This window comes from Dipodomys spectabilis, unplaced genomic scaffold, assembly GCF_019054845.1.
Source record: "Dipodomys spectabilis isolate Male_0828 unplaced genomic scaffold, ASM1905484v1 ptg000601l, whole genome shotgun sequence".
Lineage (NCBI taxonomy): Eukaryota > Metazoa > Chordata > Mammalia > Rodentia > Heteromyidae > Dipodomys > Dipodomys spectabilis.
The window spans coordinates 213309-231844 of NW_024871278.1; the positions used below are offsets into that span (position 1 = coordinate 213309).

Genomic DNA, 18536 nt, shown 5'->3' on the forward strand with positions numbered 1-18536 from the left:
GATTTGTTGTGTTACCGGGTCTCTACTAAGAAAATTTCCTCCTGAGCAAAGGAGACCTAGGGTTTCTCCTATTCCATCCTTGTGCCAGTACCAAGCTGTTTTGATTACTATGGCTTTATACTAGAGTTTGAAATTTGGTATTGATATTCCTCCAGCAGTGTTCTTTCCGTTGAGGAACATTTTTGCTATTCGGAGTCTTTTATTGTTCCATATGAATTTTTGGATTGCCTCTTCTATTTCCTTGAAGAATGAAGTTGGAATTTTGGTAGGTATTGCATTGAATTTGTAGATAGCCTTGGGAAGTATTACCATTTTCACCATGTTACCTTTCCAATCCAGGAGAATGGGAGGTTTTGCATTTTCTAAATTCTGTTTTGATTTCCTTTTTCAATTTTTAAAATTTTTCATCATAGAGGTCCGTCACTTCTTTGGTTAAGTTAATTCCGAGGTATTTTATTTTTTGTGTAGCTATTACAAATGGAGTTGCTTTCCTAATTTTAGCCACACTTTTCTCATTGTTGGCATACAGCAAAACCATTGATTTTGTGGGGTTAATTTTATACCCTGCTACTTTGCCAAAGTTTTGAATCAGCTTGAGGAATTTGGGAGTGGAATTTATGGGATTCTTTAAATACAAGATCATGTCATCTGCACAAAGGGAGTGTTTTATTTCTTCTTTTCCAATTTGGATACCCTTTATGTTTGCATCTTCTCTTATTGCTGTAGCTAGGCATTCTAATACTAGATTGAAGAGAAGTGGAAAGAGTGGACATCCTTGTCTGGTTCCTGAGTTAAGAGGAAATGGCTTTAGTTTTTCACCATTGAGTATAATGCTGGCTGTAGGTTTGTCATATAGAGCCTTTATTGTTTTGAAGAATGTTTCATGGATTCCTAATTTTTCCAAAACCTTCATCATAAACGGGTGTTGGATCTTGTCGAATGCTTTTTCTGCATCTATTGAGTTAACCATGTGGTTCTTATCCTTGCTACTGTTGATGTGATGAATAATATTAATTGATTTGCATATATTGAACCAGCTTTGAATCCCTGTTTGATCGTGTTTTATGATTTTTTGGATTTTTTGTTGAGAAATTTTGCATCAATGTTTATGAAAGAAATTGGTCTATAATTCTCTTTCTTTGGTGAGTCCCTGCCTGGTTTTGGGATGAGTGTTATGATTGCTTCATAGAATGTGTTCGGTAGTGAACTTTCTCTTTCAATTTCATTGAATAGTTGGAGGAGTATTGGTGTGAGCTCTGCTTTGAAGGCCTTGTAAAATTCTGCTGTAAAACCATATGGTCCTGGACTTTTCTTAGCTGGGAGGTCTCTTATTGCAGTTTCTATTTCAATGCTTGTTATGGACCTGTTAAGATGGTTTAACTAATTTTGGTTTAGTTTTGGCATGTCAACATTTGCTAGGAAAAGGTCCATTTCTGCCAAGTTCTCAAGCATATTAGCATAAAGTTTTGAGAATATTCCCTTATAATGTTCTGAATCTTGGTTGTTTCCGTGGTGATGTTTCCATTCTCATCTCTGAGTTTACTTATTTAGGTGTGTTCTCTTCCTTTTCTGATAAGATTTGCTAAGGGTCTGTCAATTTTGTTAATTTTTTCGAAGAACCAACTTTTTGTTTTGTTGATTCTTTCTATAGTTTTTTTGGTTTCTAATTCTTTTAATTGATTTAATTTTAATTATTTTTTTTCCGTCTACTGGATTGGGTTTTATCTTACTGCTCTATTTCAAGGAGGTTTAGATGTCTCATTAAATTGTTGGTTTCAGATCTCTCCAATTTGTTGATGTAGCATCTCAGAGCTATAAACTTGCCTCCGAGTACTGCCTTTGCTGTGTCTTAGAAGAGCTGGTAATTTGTGTGCTCAATTTTGTTGAATAGCATTAACATTTGAATTTCCTTTCTAATTTCTTCCATAACCCACTCGTGATTCTGCAGTGTGTTGTTCAGCCTCCATTATTACCGGACTTTCTTTGGTGGCTTTTATTGTTGAGTTCTAATTTTATTCCCTTGTGGTCAGAGAGAATGCAAGGTATAACTTTAAAGTTTCTTAATTTGGACAAGTTTGCTTTGTGGCCGAAAATGGGGTCTATTTTAGAAAATGTTCCATGTGCTGCTGAGAAAAACATGTGTTCTGTTGCTCCTGGGTGAAATATTCAGTAGATGTATGTTAAAACTAGTTGATCTATGCAGCTGTTTAGATCCGCAGTTTCTCTGTTGAGTTTTTGCCGAGTTGATCTATCTATTGGGGAGAGTGATGTGTTAAAATCCCCAACAATTAATGTCTTTGGATCTATGTGGGATTTGAGGGAAAGTAATGTTTCTTGGATAAATTTGGGTGCTCCATTGTTTAGCGAATAGATATTTAGAATTGTAATATCCTCCTGAAGTAGAGATCCCTTAATTAGTATGTAGGGACCTTCTTTATCTCTTCTCACGAATTTTAATTTGAAGTCTATTTTATCTGATATTACGATTGCAACTCCTGCCTGTTTATGGGGGCTGTTTGCTTGGTAGATTTTGTTCCAGCCTTTAACATTGAAAATGTGTTTGTTTTTATGGGCAAGATGTGACTCCTGAAGGCAGCAGATAGAAGGATCTTGTTTTTTAAACCAACTAGACAGTCCAAGACGCTTAATAGGACAGTTAAGTCCGTTAATGTTGATAGATAGGACTGAGAGGTATTTGGGAGGTCCTGCCATGTTATCCACCTTCTTGGGGGGCTGCAAAACCTGGGTTTTTCCTATGGTTCTTGGATTCTCAGTTTGGGTGCAGTTTCTTGGCCTTTATTGTGGTCTTGTTAGTTGTCTATGAGTAGGATATCTATAAGAATCTTTTGTAGGGCTGATTCGGTGGAGATGTGTTTCAATTTTTCTTTGCTATGGATGTTTTCTATTTGGCCTTCATTTATAAAGGAGAGTTTAGCTGGGTACAGTATTCTTGGTTGATAGTTGTTTGTTTTTAGGGCATGTCATACATCCTTCCAGGCTCTTCTTGCTTTGATTGTCTCGGCTGAGAAATCTGAGGTGATTCTAATTGGTTTCCATTTATAGGTGATTAATCTTTTCTCCTTGACAGCTTTAAGGCTCTTTTCCTTGGTCTGAGTTGATCCGTTGTGGATTATAATGTGACGGTGGGATGTCCTATTTTGTTCTGGTCTATTTGGAGTTCTAAAAGCTTCTTGTATCTGAATAGGCCCACCTTTTTGCATGTTTGGGAAGTTCTCTGCTAGGATCCTGTGAAACAAATTTTGTAGACAATTCACTTCTGTTTCTAGGTGCTCCTCTATACCCATTATCCTTAGATTAGGCCTTCTGATGGTGTCTTCCAGGTGTTGGATAGATCTATCATATTTCTTGGACTTGTCTTGGATGGTTGTATGTTCTTTCTGTATAATATCTAGGCTGTCTTCAATCCCCGAGTTTCGATATTCTTCATGGTCTAACCTGTGTCAAGACATTCTACTTTGTTTTTTATTTCTTTCCTTCTAATTGGTCAGATTTGATAACTTCAAATTCTTTGTTGAAGCTTTGTTTTAGATCTTGTTTTTACTTCTTTTCTTTCTTAATTTGGTGGTCAGTGTTTATTCTCAAATCACCTTGTTGATTGGTTATGGTTTCCTTGGACTCCCATTCCTTCTGTAGGGGTCCATTCAGCATTCCCTTTGTGGTCTCCCTGACTTCCTTCAGCTCTTTGTTAGTGGAACCCATGAATGCCTTTAGTGATCTTTGTGTATTCTCATCCTGCTCTCTCAATTCCTGTATTACTCTTTGCTTAGCTTCCTCCCATTCATGCCATTCCTGTAGTTCTCTTTGAGTGTTCTCAACCTTTTCATGCCATTCCTTCCTTTCTCTTTGAGTATTCTCAAGCTGCTCACACAAATCCTGTATCCGTTTTTGAGTAGCTTCCTCAAGCTCATGATATTCCTGTATAAACTTTGGATTGCCTCCTCTCTCTCCGTATCACGCTCATACAGAGTCCTTTGTAGGTTTTCAATCTCTTCCTGCATTGACCTTTTGTTTGCCTCCTCTCTCTCCCTATCATGCTCATACAGAGTCCTTTGTATGTTTTCAATCTTTTCGTTTGTCATATTTCCCAGCAGTGTTTGTAGAGCTATTTGGGAACTCTCCTCTGGATTATTCATTATCTGTTCTGTCCGTGATTATCATGAGTGGGAGTGGAGATCCCCGGACTTGCCATTTTTCTTGTGTTTTTCCGGCTTACTCTGACCATTTGGGATTTAAATAACACCAGTTTTGTGCTAGAACACTATCTTAAGGCAAGCATCAACCAAAGTCAGAATTTCACAGTCAATAGTCTGCAGATACAATCTAGTTCAACAGATATATATTAATGGGCTACGAACCGCAGAAAAGAATTTGGAAAACCAGAAATTATTAAGTTTAGGGAGTAATGTGGGTAAAAAGTAGGAATAGAGTGATGTGGGAAGGTACAGGGAGAGTAAACTTAACTAAGTCCTAATCTCAGAGCAGGAAATATTTTGGATCAGATGAAAGTAGAGAGAGAGAAAAAAGAAGAAATAGAAAGGGAAAAAAAGAGACCAGAAAAAAATAGAAAAGTAAAAATTACAACTATTATGCAGACACGAGAACAAACTATTCAAAGAACGTGAATACAATGAGAGAAGGGGAAGGATATAAAGGAGATGTGAAAAATTTAAAAATAAAAATACCTAAAATGTTATATAGGTATAAAGAGGTAGTACTGCTATTAAGGGATTTAAGTCTCAGAAGTTTTGAATTGAGTAATAAATTTGTGGATTATGTGTGTACACAATGGGAGATAGGATCTAACAGTCAACTACAGGTTTATCTGAAGATGTGCAGAACAATTAGGTCACATAAAGGAGAACGAAAGAGAAGAAAAGGTGAAAAGGATTAGAAAGAAAGAAAAAAAGATCAGAAGTTCAGTAGAGCTAAACAAAAAACAAAAAGAAATTTAAAAAAAAAGCAAGAAAAAAAAAGAAAGAAAAAGGCACACACCCATGTATCCCTAAAATAAAAATTATAAGAGGAAAAAAAAGTTACTAGAAAACAATTTTTTTTCAAAAAAGGTAAAAGTTAAAAATTAAAAAAAAGTTTTACGAAAGAAAAGAAAATTTATAAAAGGAAAAAAAAGAAGAAAAAGCAGAAAAAAACAGTTCTTTGATTTTTTTGGGAAGGTGGGAAAAATCCTGTATCTCCCTTGTGTCCATAATCAGCCTCTTGTTGGAGTCTCGGGTCTGCTTGTGGTCCTGTGGCTTGGTTGGTTTCTTAAGTCCGTTTGTTTGGACAGGCAAAAAATGCTCTGCTTTACCCAGGATTTTGCGATCCTCCTCCCAGGTTAGTTCAATGGGTGGGAGATCTGCTTTGAGTATCACAAAAGAGGGAGATGGCTCTTTCCTCAAGTTTGGAGATGAAGTGATGAGGCCAGGTTCTGGGTAGTGTTGAGGCCTTTCAGAAAACAGTAGCTTTTCCCGGGGGCTAGTTTGTGAGAAACTCACAGAGCCCAGACTGGAGCCACACTCAGTGTTTATGTTTACTGAATTTCAATTGATTGTCAAGGCTGCTAAAGGGAGGCTCAGCCTATGGTTCTGATTACCCAGTGCAGGAAGCCACTTCTGGGGCTGGTGCCTGAGCTAGGTGACTTTTCCCTCGGTGGAGCTGAGTCTGGCAGGTCAATTTAGGTTTTTGTGACCTGCTAAGTGACTCTAGATTTCTTCCAAGGCCTGAGTTGGTGCTAGCAGGTCCACTGAGCTTTGTCGGTATCCAAGATGGAGATCTCTGGTACTGGGGGAGGCAGAAGGGTGGCCTTCCCTCCTCTGCTCCCTGAGAAAGAGTGAGGACGTCAGGCTTCTACTCACTCCGTCTTGGTTCCTGGGTCGTCTCTGGTCTGTGAACTGCAGGATGAAGATGTCCGCTCCATGTCGGTTCTTGCTGGTGTTGATTAGAATCCACTGCCCCGCTGCGTCTGGCTCCTTTGTCCTGGACTCTCTGTGATTCAGGTATGGTGGGTTCGGCCACTGCCGCCACCGTTGCCGTCGTGGCAGTGGCAGCTGCTGGCAAGAGCTCAGATCTGTCTCCTTGTCTGGCTTTTCCTTCTCTGGCCTAACTCTCTGTCCTGTGATAGCACACTTGTTGTGATTCTCTGGCTTAGGACTGGTCACTGGTACTCTAAAACTGCTTTCTATGTGAGAGCTTGTTTAGCCTCCAGCTTCTCCTCCGCCATCTTCCTGGAACTCTTAACAATCTAATCTTTGATAAGGGAGTTAAAATTTAAAATGGAAGAAAGACAGCCTCTACAGTAAATGGTGCTGGCAAAATTGGTTACTCACTTGTCGAAAACTAAGGCTAGGTCCTTAGATATCACTCTGCACTAGAATCATCTTTAAATGGATCAAAGACCTCAGAGACAAAGCAGACATTCTGAAAACATTACAGGATGCAATAGGAGAAACCCTAGGTCTTGTTGGATAGGCTGAAATTTTCTTAATAGAGACCAGAAACCCAACAAATCAAAGAAAGGTTGGACAAATGGGATTGCATGAAATTGCAGAGCTTCTGCACGGCAAACGACATAGGTAGGAAGATCAATAGAAAGCCCACGGATTGGGAGATCTTCACGAGCCATACAATGGACAAGGGTCTCATATCTAAAATATACTTGGAACTAAAAGAATTATATCTATTTTAATGTCTGTTCTAAAGTTTACAGCATTTCTATGTGAAGAAATGCCTGTTTGTGAAAAATAGGCTTGGAAAACCTATGATTTTACATTAGAGTTCCAAAGTTCTAAAATGTATATAATTAAACGAGATAATATATTTTATGTGAATTACATGTCAACCAAAAAAAACTGTTGTTAAAAATACTCCACACACAATCATAATACCTAGAAAGATGTTTTCTATGTTGGCTAAAAATGTGTCAACTACAGTTTTTGAAACAAAGATGTGATTCTGTTTATTTTGAATGTATACAACGATAACTCAATCAACAAGTGTTTGTGATGACTGTATTACCTAGGAATTATGTATCGCTTATAAGTAATTGATATTTTCTGGAAGAAACTTTTATCTAATGACAGAAGACACAAATCTATGCACCTGCATTTTATGAAAGACATATGTTACTTGTTCTATCCAATTGTTTCTCTCTACTTTGCTAGGAAAAATGTGTTCTCGAGATAAGAACCAATAGTAGTGAAAAGAAACAAAATACACAATCATCTTGATTTATTTGTGAAAATAATAAATCAGATAAAACAATTCCACTTAAGGGACTCCAATGTTCTTGTCTATGAACATGTTCCTAAATGGCAACATCCATTGACTTTTTGGAATTTTAATTTTTACGAACATATGAAAACTAGAACAAGGAAACAAATATAGTCTTATAGCAAACCAGCCTCAGAAAAATTTTCTTAATTGTTTTTAAATTACAAAAGTATTAATACCATTAAGAAAATGATCCTTTCTATGGAAATCATTTAAAAATGTTTATCACTTATTATAATACAAATATCAAACAAGAGTAATTTTATATAGTTATTACAAATATCATTTTATTACTATCATAAAATAGAATAAAAGACCAGTCCCAATGTATTACCTACCTATCATTATTCTTAATTTGTAATCATTATGTAAATATCTTAAACAAACTAGTCCTGTCTTTAACATAGACATAAATATTCTATACTTTTTAGAATACATTTTCCAAGGGAATGTATTCATTTTTCTAAGAAATGTTCACAGCACTTAAAAGATGCTTTGCGAAATTAATGTGATATATTATTTGTTGTGGTTGTTGTTTGCAAAGCCTTGGCATTGTCCCTAAGCCTTTTTCTGCCCAAGAAAAGCACTCTACTACTTGAAGCACAGAGCTAATTCCTGTTTTTTAGTGGTTAATTGGAGATAAGAATGTAACAATTAATTTTCTGTCTGGACTAGTTTTGAAAACAATTCTAAGATCTCAGCCTCCAGAATAGTTAGAATTATATGTGTGAGTTACCGGAACTTAGTTTCATGTATTTTGTTAAATTTTAATAGTGGTTTAAGATGTTTGTTTCAGTATAATGTACATCATTCTAAACATACATTTAGATATATGAAAATATTGCTGATGACAATTCCCTCTAAAAATGTATGACTTTCTACACATAACCTTTATATCTATATCTATATCTATCAATCTATCTATCTCTTTATCTATATATACTTCTGAAGACAAACTTCCTATAAAAATTTTATGCTGCTTTCAGCCACACTTTTCTCGTTGTTGGCATAGAGAAAAGTCATTGATTTTTGGGGGTTAATTTTATACCATTCATTTTTGGTGGGAGTGTAAACTTGTTCAACCACTTTGGAAAGTCGTATGGAGGTTCCTCAAAAGACTCCACATAGAGCTCCCCTATGACCCAGCAATCCCACTTTTGGGCATTTATCCAAATGTTTACAAACAAGACCATATTAAAGCTACCAGAACAACTATGTTTATTGCAGCATTATTTGCTATAGCTAAGATATGGAACCAACCCAGATGCCCTTCAGTAGATGAATGGATCAATAACATGTGGTATATATACAAAATGGAATTCTATGCCTCCATCAGGAAGAAAGACATTGCCTCATTTGTTAGGAAATGGAAAGACTTGGAAAAAATATATATTAAGTGAAATAAGCCAAGCCCAAAGAAACATAGGTCCCATGGTTTCCCTTATTTGAAATATCAAGTATATGTATGAGTCAAGCAGAAAAGGTCAGATAAGGTGTTGTTAGGAAAATGAACCCCAAGATATGTATTTAAATGTTTTTTTTTCTTTCATGCATTTGTTTCTAAGACATTTTTTTTTTGTCTTTTCTTTTTTGGTACTGGGGATCGAACCCAGGACGTTGCACTTGCTAGGCAAGCGCTTTGCCACTGAGCTACTTCCCAGCCCTCTAATGCATTTATAAGATTATTTCTTTGTTGCTTTGTATGTCCCTCCCCCACAGTATAACCCCTGCTTTCACTTTATTTGATGTCGGTATAATTAGTGGAGGGGAAGGGGAAAAACAAGTCGTTTGAATAAGGATACAGGTGGACCTGTTGCAACAATGAGAAGTACAAGTTGACATGTCGAAAATGAATTTTTAAACTTTGATGGGGGGGAGATTGGGTGGGGGGTGGGGGGAAGGCTGGGAAGGGATGGGAAGGGGAAATAAAGGAGGAGGCTACAATGCTTGATAAGAATTGTACTCATTATCTTATCCAAGTAAATGTAACCCCTCTGTACAGTATTTTCACCATAAAAAATAAAAAAAGATAATAAAAATGTAATTAAAAGTAAAAAAAAATTGTTACAGTACATTTGGTTTAGTAAACCAACTCAACTACAGCCTTTTCCTGATGCAACTACAGGTACACCACATGTCCTTGTTTCTGAGAATAAGAAAAAGTTGCCACAGGCGTTGTACACATGTATGATGTACATACTAACGGCCTTGCATTAATGAAGTCTTGAAATTCTAAATAATATCTAAATAAGAAGCTCCCTATCTTTATTTTCACATTTGGGGATCACTAAGTACCAAAGTTATGTAAAAGGCTAGGGTAAGAATATGGAAATGAAATCTGTCTCCTAATATTATAAAGATAAATTACATCATTTTGTGTTACACTTTCTAAAATCATAACAAAAAGTAAAACAGAAACAGAAACTCAATTTTCTATCCTTCTTATCATTCCAACAGAAATTTGAGAATCCAGTAAAGATATAGCAATCCTAGGTTGGCATAGGATGTTATGGGATCACTAGATAGTGCAAAAAAGTTAACAAAAATGCATCTCCTGATACAATGGAAACAAAATCTACACCTGTAGATTGTGATATAGGTAGAAAATAGTTTCTACTCTTCTAAGTCATTTCCTGTCAGGAAATGACACAAGGGTTTGCAGCTTATAACCCAGCAACAAATAATGCTTCTAAATGTAAACAATCATGATACTAAGAGTAACCAAGGCTACTCCCATTGCTATCGCTGATAAATAAGAATGATATTGGGGAATAGTCAATCTTCAGCATTTTCATACCTTTCCTTTTCTCCAACATGACAAGTCCTAGGCAAGATATGTAAAATATTAACAAAGGATTTTTTATTATGCACACTAAAGCAAATACACTTTCTCTTTGCAAGCCTGACTTTGAAAGAGTCAGACCCTCACAATTTTTTTATAGAAAAAAGTTTAGTCCTTTGACTTAAGTATTTTCCTGCCTTTCGACGTTGCTCTCTATTATTTTGGCAACTACATAGGAAAACAAGATAAATCCATGAAGCTTATGTTGGATTGTTCAAGGTCAAGCTGTCTTCAAAGTTTTCTGTTCCCTTCTTCACTGCTAATTAAGGTTTAATTGTTGCTCTTTAAATGATAACAAAACGTGATACTTTAACATATATTCTCAATGAAACCGGTGAAAACAGGAAGTCTGCGATTGCTTTTTTAATTGTTTTCATATATTTTCCTTGGATATCTTCATTATTGCCTTTATTCCCGTCTTCTAATCAGGAACACAGTGTTACACAAAAAGATCTTCTTATGATATAGGATGTTAGGCAGGAAAAAAATTAGATGTATAATTCATATCTTAAGAGACCGAGAAACTCAGAAGACATCTTGCTATTACTGGCATGGTTAAGATGACTTGAATGTGTTAGTTCCTCAGCTAAGTGAAATGCAATAAAATGTTACAGTTGTTGCAAACAATGAATATATCTTATACTTTTCTGCTCCAATGAGATGAAATCTCTGACAAGGTTGGAGGGCATATCGATTTTATGGTAGAAGGGTTAACGTTAGAAATCCAAGGGAGATTGCTAAAACAGCACTGCCTATCACGAATCAGTTCATTATACTTGTGGCATATTAGTACATAAACATACAAATATGAATTGAGTGAGAAATGTCTGATTTATACAGTTGATTCAATGACAACTAAAACCAGAAAACACTTCTCTACATTTATATAAACTAGTATATCTATTGATGACTTTAAAAAATTTAGAATATGTTTTAATGTTTATGTCAAATTATTTGTTTGTTTCTAACTATTTATTTTTAATTATTGTCAGTCGTGGGGCTTGAAATCTGGGCCTGGACACTGTCCCTCAGCTCTTCAGATCAACACTAATGCTCTACCACTTGAGCCACTGCCAGTTTTCTGGTGGCTCATTAGAGATAAGAGATTCGTGGACTTTTCTGCCTAGGCTGGCTTTGAACCATGATTCTCAGCTCTCAGACTCCTTAGTAACTATGGTTACAAGCATGAAACATTGGCACCTGTCTACCTAATTATTTTTTAATCATTTATGAAATGTGGATTGTTATTCACATTCATTTATATGTTGTGTAATGATCAAGCTATATCACATCGACTAATTTCTTTATGTAACATTTCGTTTTTGTGAGACTTCTAAAAATCTTATCTTTTGGCTGTGATAAAATATCTATTCTTAACTATAATCACTTTGCTTCTTGTTGCATACAATCGATATATTTAGTTTTAGTCTTGGAAGTCTTCTAAACTCATGTAAAACATGAGTTGTAACGTGAAAGAAATTTATGGTTCCATTACTTGCCTTAGGAAAATAATTATGCCTTTTGTTTATAATTATATTTCTGTGTAAAATTCATTTATTTCACTGTTAAACTTGATAAGTTATATCAAGTAGATTCAAACTTATATTTGAAAATTGCACACTTACCTCAAATACACTTCCACTTTCTTCTTCCTCATAATTAAAATAACAGTAAAGTAAAGCTTGGTGTTAGCCGTTCATTTGTAGAATCCTAGAAACTCAGAGTCTAAGGCCTGAAGATTTTGGTTCAATGGCAGCCTAAATAGACAAAAATGTGAAAACATATCTCCAATTGTCCAGCAAGAAAGAGAAGGTGAAGAAGTGGCTCAAGGAATAGAGTGTCATCAGCCATGAGCAAAACATTCAAGGGAGCCCATTAAACATTGATTTCAAGCCCTAAAAATGACCCATACACATGACAACAACAACAACAAAGTACTATGAAAATCAGTAATGAAGACAAAATAGTAGAAAAGATCCTGCGAAATGTTTTGTGAACATATGGAAGACAGAAGTCATTTGACAAGATTTTGATTCATGAGAGGGAAAAGTCACTGTCTCATTTGTATAATCTCATTGTACTTTTTGTGTTGAAACCTTGCTTCTGGATAACTTGTGAAAGAGTAGATTGGATTACCTGAAATAGCAAAAATTGCCTGTAACTATGCACCATCTCACTCTGCAGAAATCTAAAATTGTACCTATTAATTTAAATAAAACCTCAGGATAGAGACAGTTTGGTTCACATACACAAGGATCCTTATTTTGAGGCTTCAGACCAGTGCTTTTGATTATAACCACTCCTGCTTTACCCCCATCCCCATGTGCATCTAAACCTTACTAAGCTGCACCAACCCAAGGCTTTGAACTACAGCCCCCTGCCTTAATCTCCTTTTTCTCCTGCTTCAACTCATTTCACATGGTATCTCTGTCTTAGATTTAGTTGCTTTCATTCTAATCTCCACCAGAAAACTCTTATGTTCATGTCAACCCACTATAAATAACCTAGTTAGAATAGGGAGTAAAGCTTTAGAATTGGCTGAGGCTCCCATTTGTAGATTCGCTCCCTAATAAATCTGTGCTACACTATCTCTTTTTTTCCATGGTTTTTCAGTCGGACAAATGATTGATTTGGTTTGATGTAATTCCATTTATCCAGACTTATTTTGGAAGTTTTGACCTGTGCCAAGGAGCCCTCTTGTTTCCCCTAACTTTTGTAATCGATACTGGTGAAGGGGGATATATAAAAATCTAACTACAGTTTTCTGTGTACAGCCAATTCTACCAGCACACTTTTGTGAAGAGGCTGTTTTCCTACCATCCTGTGATTCTGGCTTCCTTATCAAAGATTATGTGCCTATAGGAGTGGCTTCCTTTCGGGCCTTCAATTCTGTTGCATTGATGGAATTCTGTGCTTTCATTGGAAAGAATGGCATTACATCATTCCTGAGGAAATGGAAAGACTGGAAATTAGCCAGATCCAATTAAATATATGCTGCATGGTTTTCCTCATTTGTAATAACTAGATATGTCCATAAATCTACAAATTAATCCAATAGATAGTAAAGGACAAATAATTACAATTGAACATGATTAACAACACTCTAAGCATTTACATAGCAAGAACAAGGGAAGCTATTTTTAGGAGAGGATCAATATGGCTCAATAGCTATGTGCATATGACCAAATAAAGTGTTGCCTGTTGCAATCAACTCTAAGAATCAATCTAACATGAGAAATATATATATCTGTATATAATTTTCATTGATGTCACAAAATTAACTTACTTCCCTGTAATCTCAAAAGCAAATTTTTAAGTTTAGAAGATAAAATTGAGGAAAGTTTTCATCTCATAAACTAAAATACATAAGGGAAAAGGTGGGAGAGAAAAGATAAGATGAAAAGTAGAGTGCTATCAATTTAAGAATTCATAAACAATTTCCAAAAATGTACAAGAGAGCTGGGGTAGTTTTAGTACTAGATTAATATATACAAAGCCATGGGTTCAATCTCCATGAAGGCCTAATAATAAGTTAATAAATAGTAATAATAAAATAATTCCTTGAAATAAATGCTTTCATATTAGAGAGGCCTGAATCCTGACAGTAAACACAATACTCTCAATTCTTGTATCCAATGACATGAAACTACAAGAATGAAGAGGAAATAGTTTCCCTTTTCTATGTTTTCCTTTCCTTTTCTGTTTTCTTCTTTTCTTTTTTCCTTTGGCGCTACTAGTCCATGAAGTTGCTAAGGCTCTGACCACATTAGACTTTTTTTTCAGCTGAGGTCCTACTTTTTGGTCAATCCTCCCTCCCTGGAACAATAATTTCTTACTTATGGCTTCCACAAACGTGAGATAACAGGGAAATTACACCATATCTAGCTCTCTTTGTTTTTGTAGTCTCTCACGAATTTTTTTTTATCAGATCTGACCCTGGATATCAGTCTTTTAAACCTCTGCCTTCTAATTAGCAAAGTACATTTCATCTCAAGCTTGGACCCAGATTATTTTTGAGTGTAAACATTTAAAATTGACTTTTTTTTCCTAGATATCATTAAATTTAATTGAGGTTAGTATGAGTCTTTATCATGGTATAAGAAGAACACAGATAAATCCCTTGAATATTTTTTCCAATTTATTTAAATATTTCTAGTATGACATCACAAGTAGGACAGTAATATTTCACAAGTAACTTATGAATACTTCAGTTATTTAAATTATTTTGTGCACATATTAAGTCCAATATAGTTTTATCAACTCTATGTGAATATACCATATAATGTTTTATTATTTGAATCTTATTCTCCAAACCTGCAGGTTAAAAACATTTTTAAATGTGAATTGAATTGTGGTTCAACTCTCTATTCAACTATCATAATTAATTTTTTGAACATTTTTATTATCTTTAAGTTGTTGTACAAAGGATTTGCCATTCGCTCAAACAGTTTATGCATACAGTGCATCTTGATCAATGTCACCCTTTTCAATACTCTCATCCACTCCTCCCAATTAACCCCAGTCTTTAGGTATCTAAATATGTTATGTATGGAATTACTTGCCATTTAACAAAGCAGTTTATGTGTACAATGCACCTGGAATTCCGTTACCACTTCAACATCTTCACCCCCATTTCACACTACCCCTTGCTTTGTATATTTCAATTCTGGGAAGTATGCAATGGATTCTTGCCTGTGTTCTATCCTTTTCCACTTCAAATTTTTACCCTTCTCACATTGCCCACCCCCACTTTCCTCTCTTGTAGTACACATTTACGGTATATATTTTATTAGACGTTGACTTAATATATTAAGGGAATTAGAGTATTTTCACTCTCCATGGACTCTGACACTTCAGATATTTCATTTGTACCTCCTTGCATACCATGCAGTGTGTTAACTTTTATGATTATAGGCATTTTCTATCTACCAGAAATGAGGAAAATCATGCCACATAAGTTTCTTGGGTCCAGTTAATTTCACTTGACATGATTATTTCTAAGTTTTCCATTTTCCTTAAGAATGGTGCAATATTATTCTTTTTGATGGATGAATAGAATTTGATTATGTATGTATATATATATTTATACAGATACATATATATACACATACATACATATATACATAATTGTAAATAGGGATCAAAAATTATGTATATATAATTCATATACACACACATACAATTATTGATCCTTTTTTACAATGAGAAGCATGTGGGCAGATTCCATAGTTGGCTTCAGAAAATAATGCAACAATGAACATGATTGTGCTGGCAGCTCCAGTGATGCCTTCTTTCTGCTTTATTGGATAAACGCCCAAAAGATGAATTGCTGTATCATAGGGAGGTCTCGATTCAGTTTTGTGAGCCACCTCCATAGTGTTTTCCAAAGTGCATGAAGAAGATTAATTTCCACCAATAGTGTAATAGTTTCCTTTGGGCCACATCCTTATCAGTATCTGTGATTGTTCGTTTTTACAAAAGACATTGTAACAGGGTTGAGATGAATCACAGCGTTGTTTGGATTTGCCTTTCTTTTATGAAGAGAGAGGTATCTATTTGTCATTTAACTTCTTTTTCTAAGAAATTCTCTTTAAGCCTTTATCCAATATATTAATTAGATTGTTGTTTATTTGAGAGCTTATTTTTGTTGGGTTTAAATTTTTTGATCTCTCAATATGGGTTAGTTATGAAAATCCTTGTCTGGTGCTAAGCTAGTAAAAATATTCTTCCATTCTTTTCTATTTCTATATATCTTGCTAACATTTTCCTTTGCCATGAAGAAACTCTTCAGTTTCATGCAATTCTATGGATTCCAAAAGAATGATATCACACCATTATTCATAAGGAAATGGAAAGACTTGGAACAAACTTACATTAAGAGATATGGAGGTCAGATCCAACGTTTATGGAATTCAGTGGAAGTGAACACACAAAATTCTACATCCTCTGGGACACAACAGCACAGGCAATACTCAGAGGAAAATTTATAGCTTTGAGTATGTACATCAACAAATTAGAATCAGCACTAATGATGCACCACTAGGTCCTTGAAAAACAGGAACAAGCCAATCCAAAAACCAGTAGACAGAAATAATATAAATTCGATCAAAGAAATAAATTAATCAGAGTCTCAAAAAACATACAAACAATCATAATTGACTTTTATCTACTAGTAGCTCACAAATTCGCCCAAGAAATGTCAATGTAGCTATTTCCAGTGATAGACTCAACCAGCTCAAACCAGTGAACAAAACAAACTTCTAGCATTCTAAGAAACAATGCTTTAATTGCTTTTCTAAAATAAATTCATTCTGTTGTTATCATTAAGGTGATTTATACAGGGATTGCAATTACATGAGTCAGGTAATGAGTACATTTCCTTTTATGAAACGTCTTCAGTTCCCTCACTTGTTCTGAGTCCCTCCCTCCTGTTCCCACCCATATGTTAAATAGTTCACTTTCATTAATGTTCAATGAACTAAACTGCTGCATTTTTCACCCTTTTCCCTAAAGCTCTGTGCCCACCTCACATCTTCCTGAAGACATACAATAGATATAACATGCATAAAGTAAGGAGACAAAATCACTACAAAATATAAACAACAATAACAAACACAAAACCAAAAAAGGAGTATTCTGTTTCCATATCTCATACTTTGTTTCAGTATGTATATCATTATATATATATATATATATATATATATATATACATATATATATATATATATATATATATAATTATATTTTCTCATAAAGTCAATTCTGGGAGTAAGGTGATAACTTATAATTTTGCTTTGTATTTAAAAATGCCTTTTATTTTAACTTTAAAGTTGTAAGTAACTCAATTAAAGTCCTAGTGAAATTTGAAGGTTCGGATTGAAAATTAAATTTTCAAAATGTCTAATAGTTCCATTTTGGCAACCAAAATCAAAAACAGGTATGTTTTATCCTGAAGTGTGTCATTATTTTATTTGAAGAAACTAAAATAAATGCAATATTAATTCAGTGGAAATAAAAAAGACATCAAATACTTATAGAATGCATCAATTCCATAGATTTTGAGATTTATTGATAAAATTAATAAAACTTGTTTTAAGTAGATTATTTAAGATATGAAACAAGTGATAATTTTCTTTGCTAGGTGAAGTTGATATAGGAATCAAAACCCAAAGATTCCAGAATTTGGTGTGCTTGATACGTGTCAATTTACACATATGCTTGGCTTATCTCAATGTTATATGAAGATAACTGAGAACAGGAGTAGAATAAAAAATTCACTCAAAATTTAAGCTTTATTTTGTGATAAAATATGTCTTTTTTAGTATCTCTTTATTTTATTTGAAAAATCTGATAAATTTATTTAAATCACATCAACAATAATGAGACATAAACAGCCCCTAGCTCCTTAAAAGACGTGAGGAAGCTAATCAAAGAGTAATACAGGAATTGCGAGAGCGGGATGAGACTAGAAAAGATCAATCGAGGCTTTCATGGAATTCATAAACAGACAGCTGAAGGAATTCTGGGAGACCCCAAATGCAATGGTGAATGGAGCACAACAGAAGGAATTGGAGTCCAAGGAATCCATAACCAATCAAATTTGAGAATAAATACTGACCATCAAATTAAGAAGGTAAAGAAATTCAAAGAAGATCTAAAACAAAGCTCCAACAAAGAATTTGAAAACATCAAAGCTGACCAATTAGAAGGAAAAGAAATAAAAAACAATGTAGAAAGTTTTGACACAGGTTAGACCGTGCAGAAGATCGAATATTGGGGATTGAAGATAGCCTAGATATTGTAGAGAAAGAATACACAACTATCCAAGACAAATCCAGGAAATATGATAGATCTATTCAACATTTGGAATACACCATCTGAAGGCCTAATCTGAGGATAATGGCTTTAGAGGAGCAGCTGCAGACAGAAATTAATGGTCTAGGAAATTTCTTTAAAAGAATCCTAGCATAAAACTTCCTAAACACGCAAAAAGATAGGCCTATTCTGATACAAGAACCCCAAATAGACCCTACCGGAAAATTATATCCCACCATGACATTATAATCCCCACAGGATCAATTCAGACCAAGGAAAATAAGATCCTTAGAGCTGTCAAGGAGATAAGATCAAACATTTATAAAAGGAAACAAATTAGAATAACCTCAGATTTGTCAGCAGAGACAATTAAAACAAGAATGGAATGATGTATATCATGCCCTAAAGACAAACAACTATCATCCAAGAATACTGTACCCAGCTATACTCTCCTTCATAACCAGAGGTCAAATAAAAACCTTCCATAGCAAAGAAAATCTTAAACAATATGTCTCCACCAAACCATCCCCACAAAAGATTACCTCATATAGAAAATCAAAAAGACCACAATAAAGGCCAAGAAACTGCACCC

At 34.8% G+C, this 18536-nt stretch overlaps 1 pseudogene; it reads right to left on the bottom strand.

Annotated features, from left to right (window-relative positions):
• Positions 1 to 9666: 9666 nt before the first annotated feature.
• LOC122100780 overlaps positions 9667 to 18536 on the bottom strand; it is a 105739-nt pseudogene continuing 96869 nt past the window's right edge.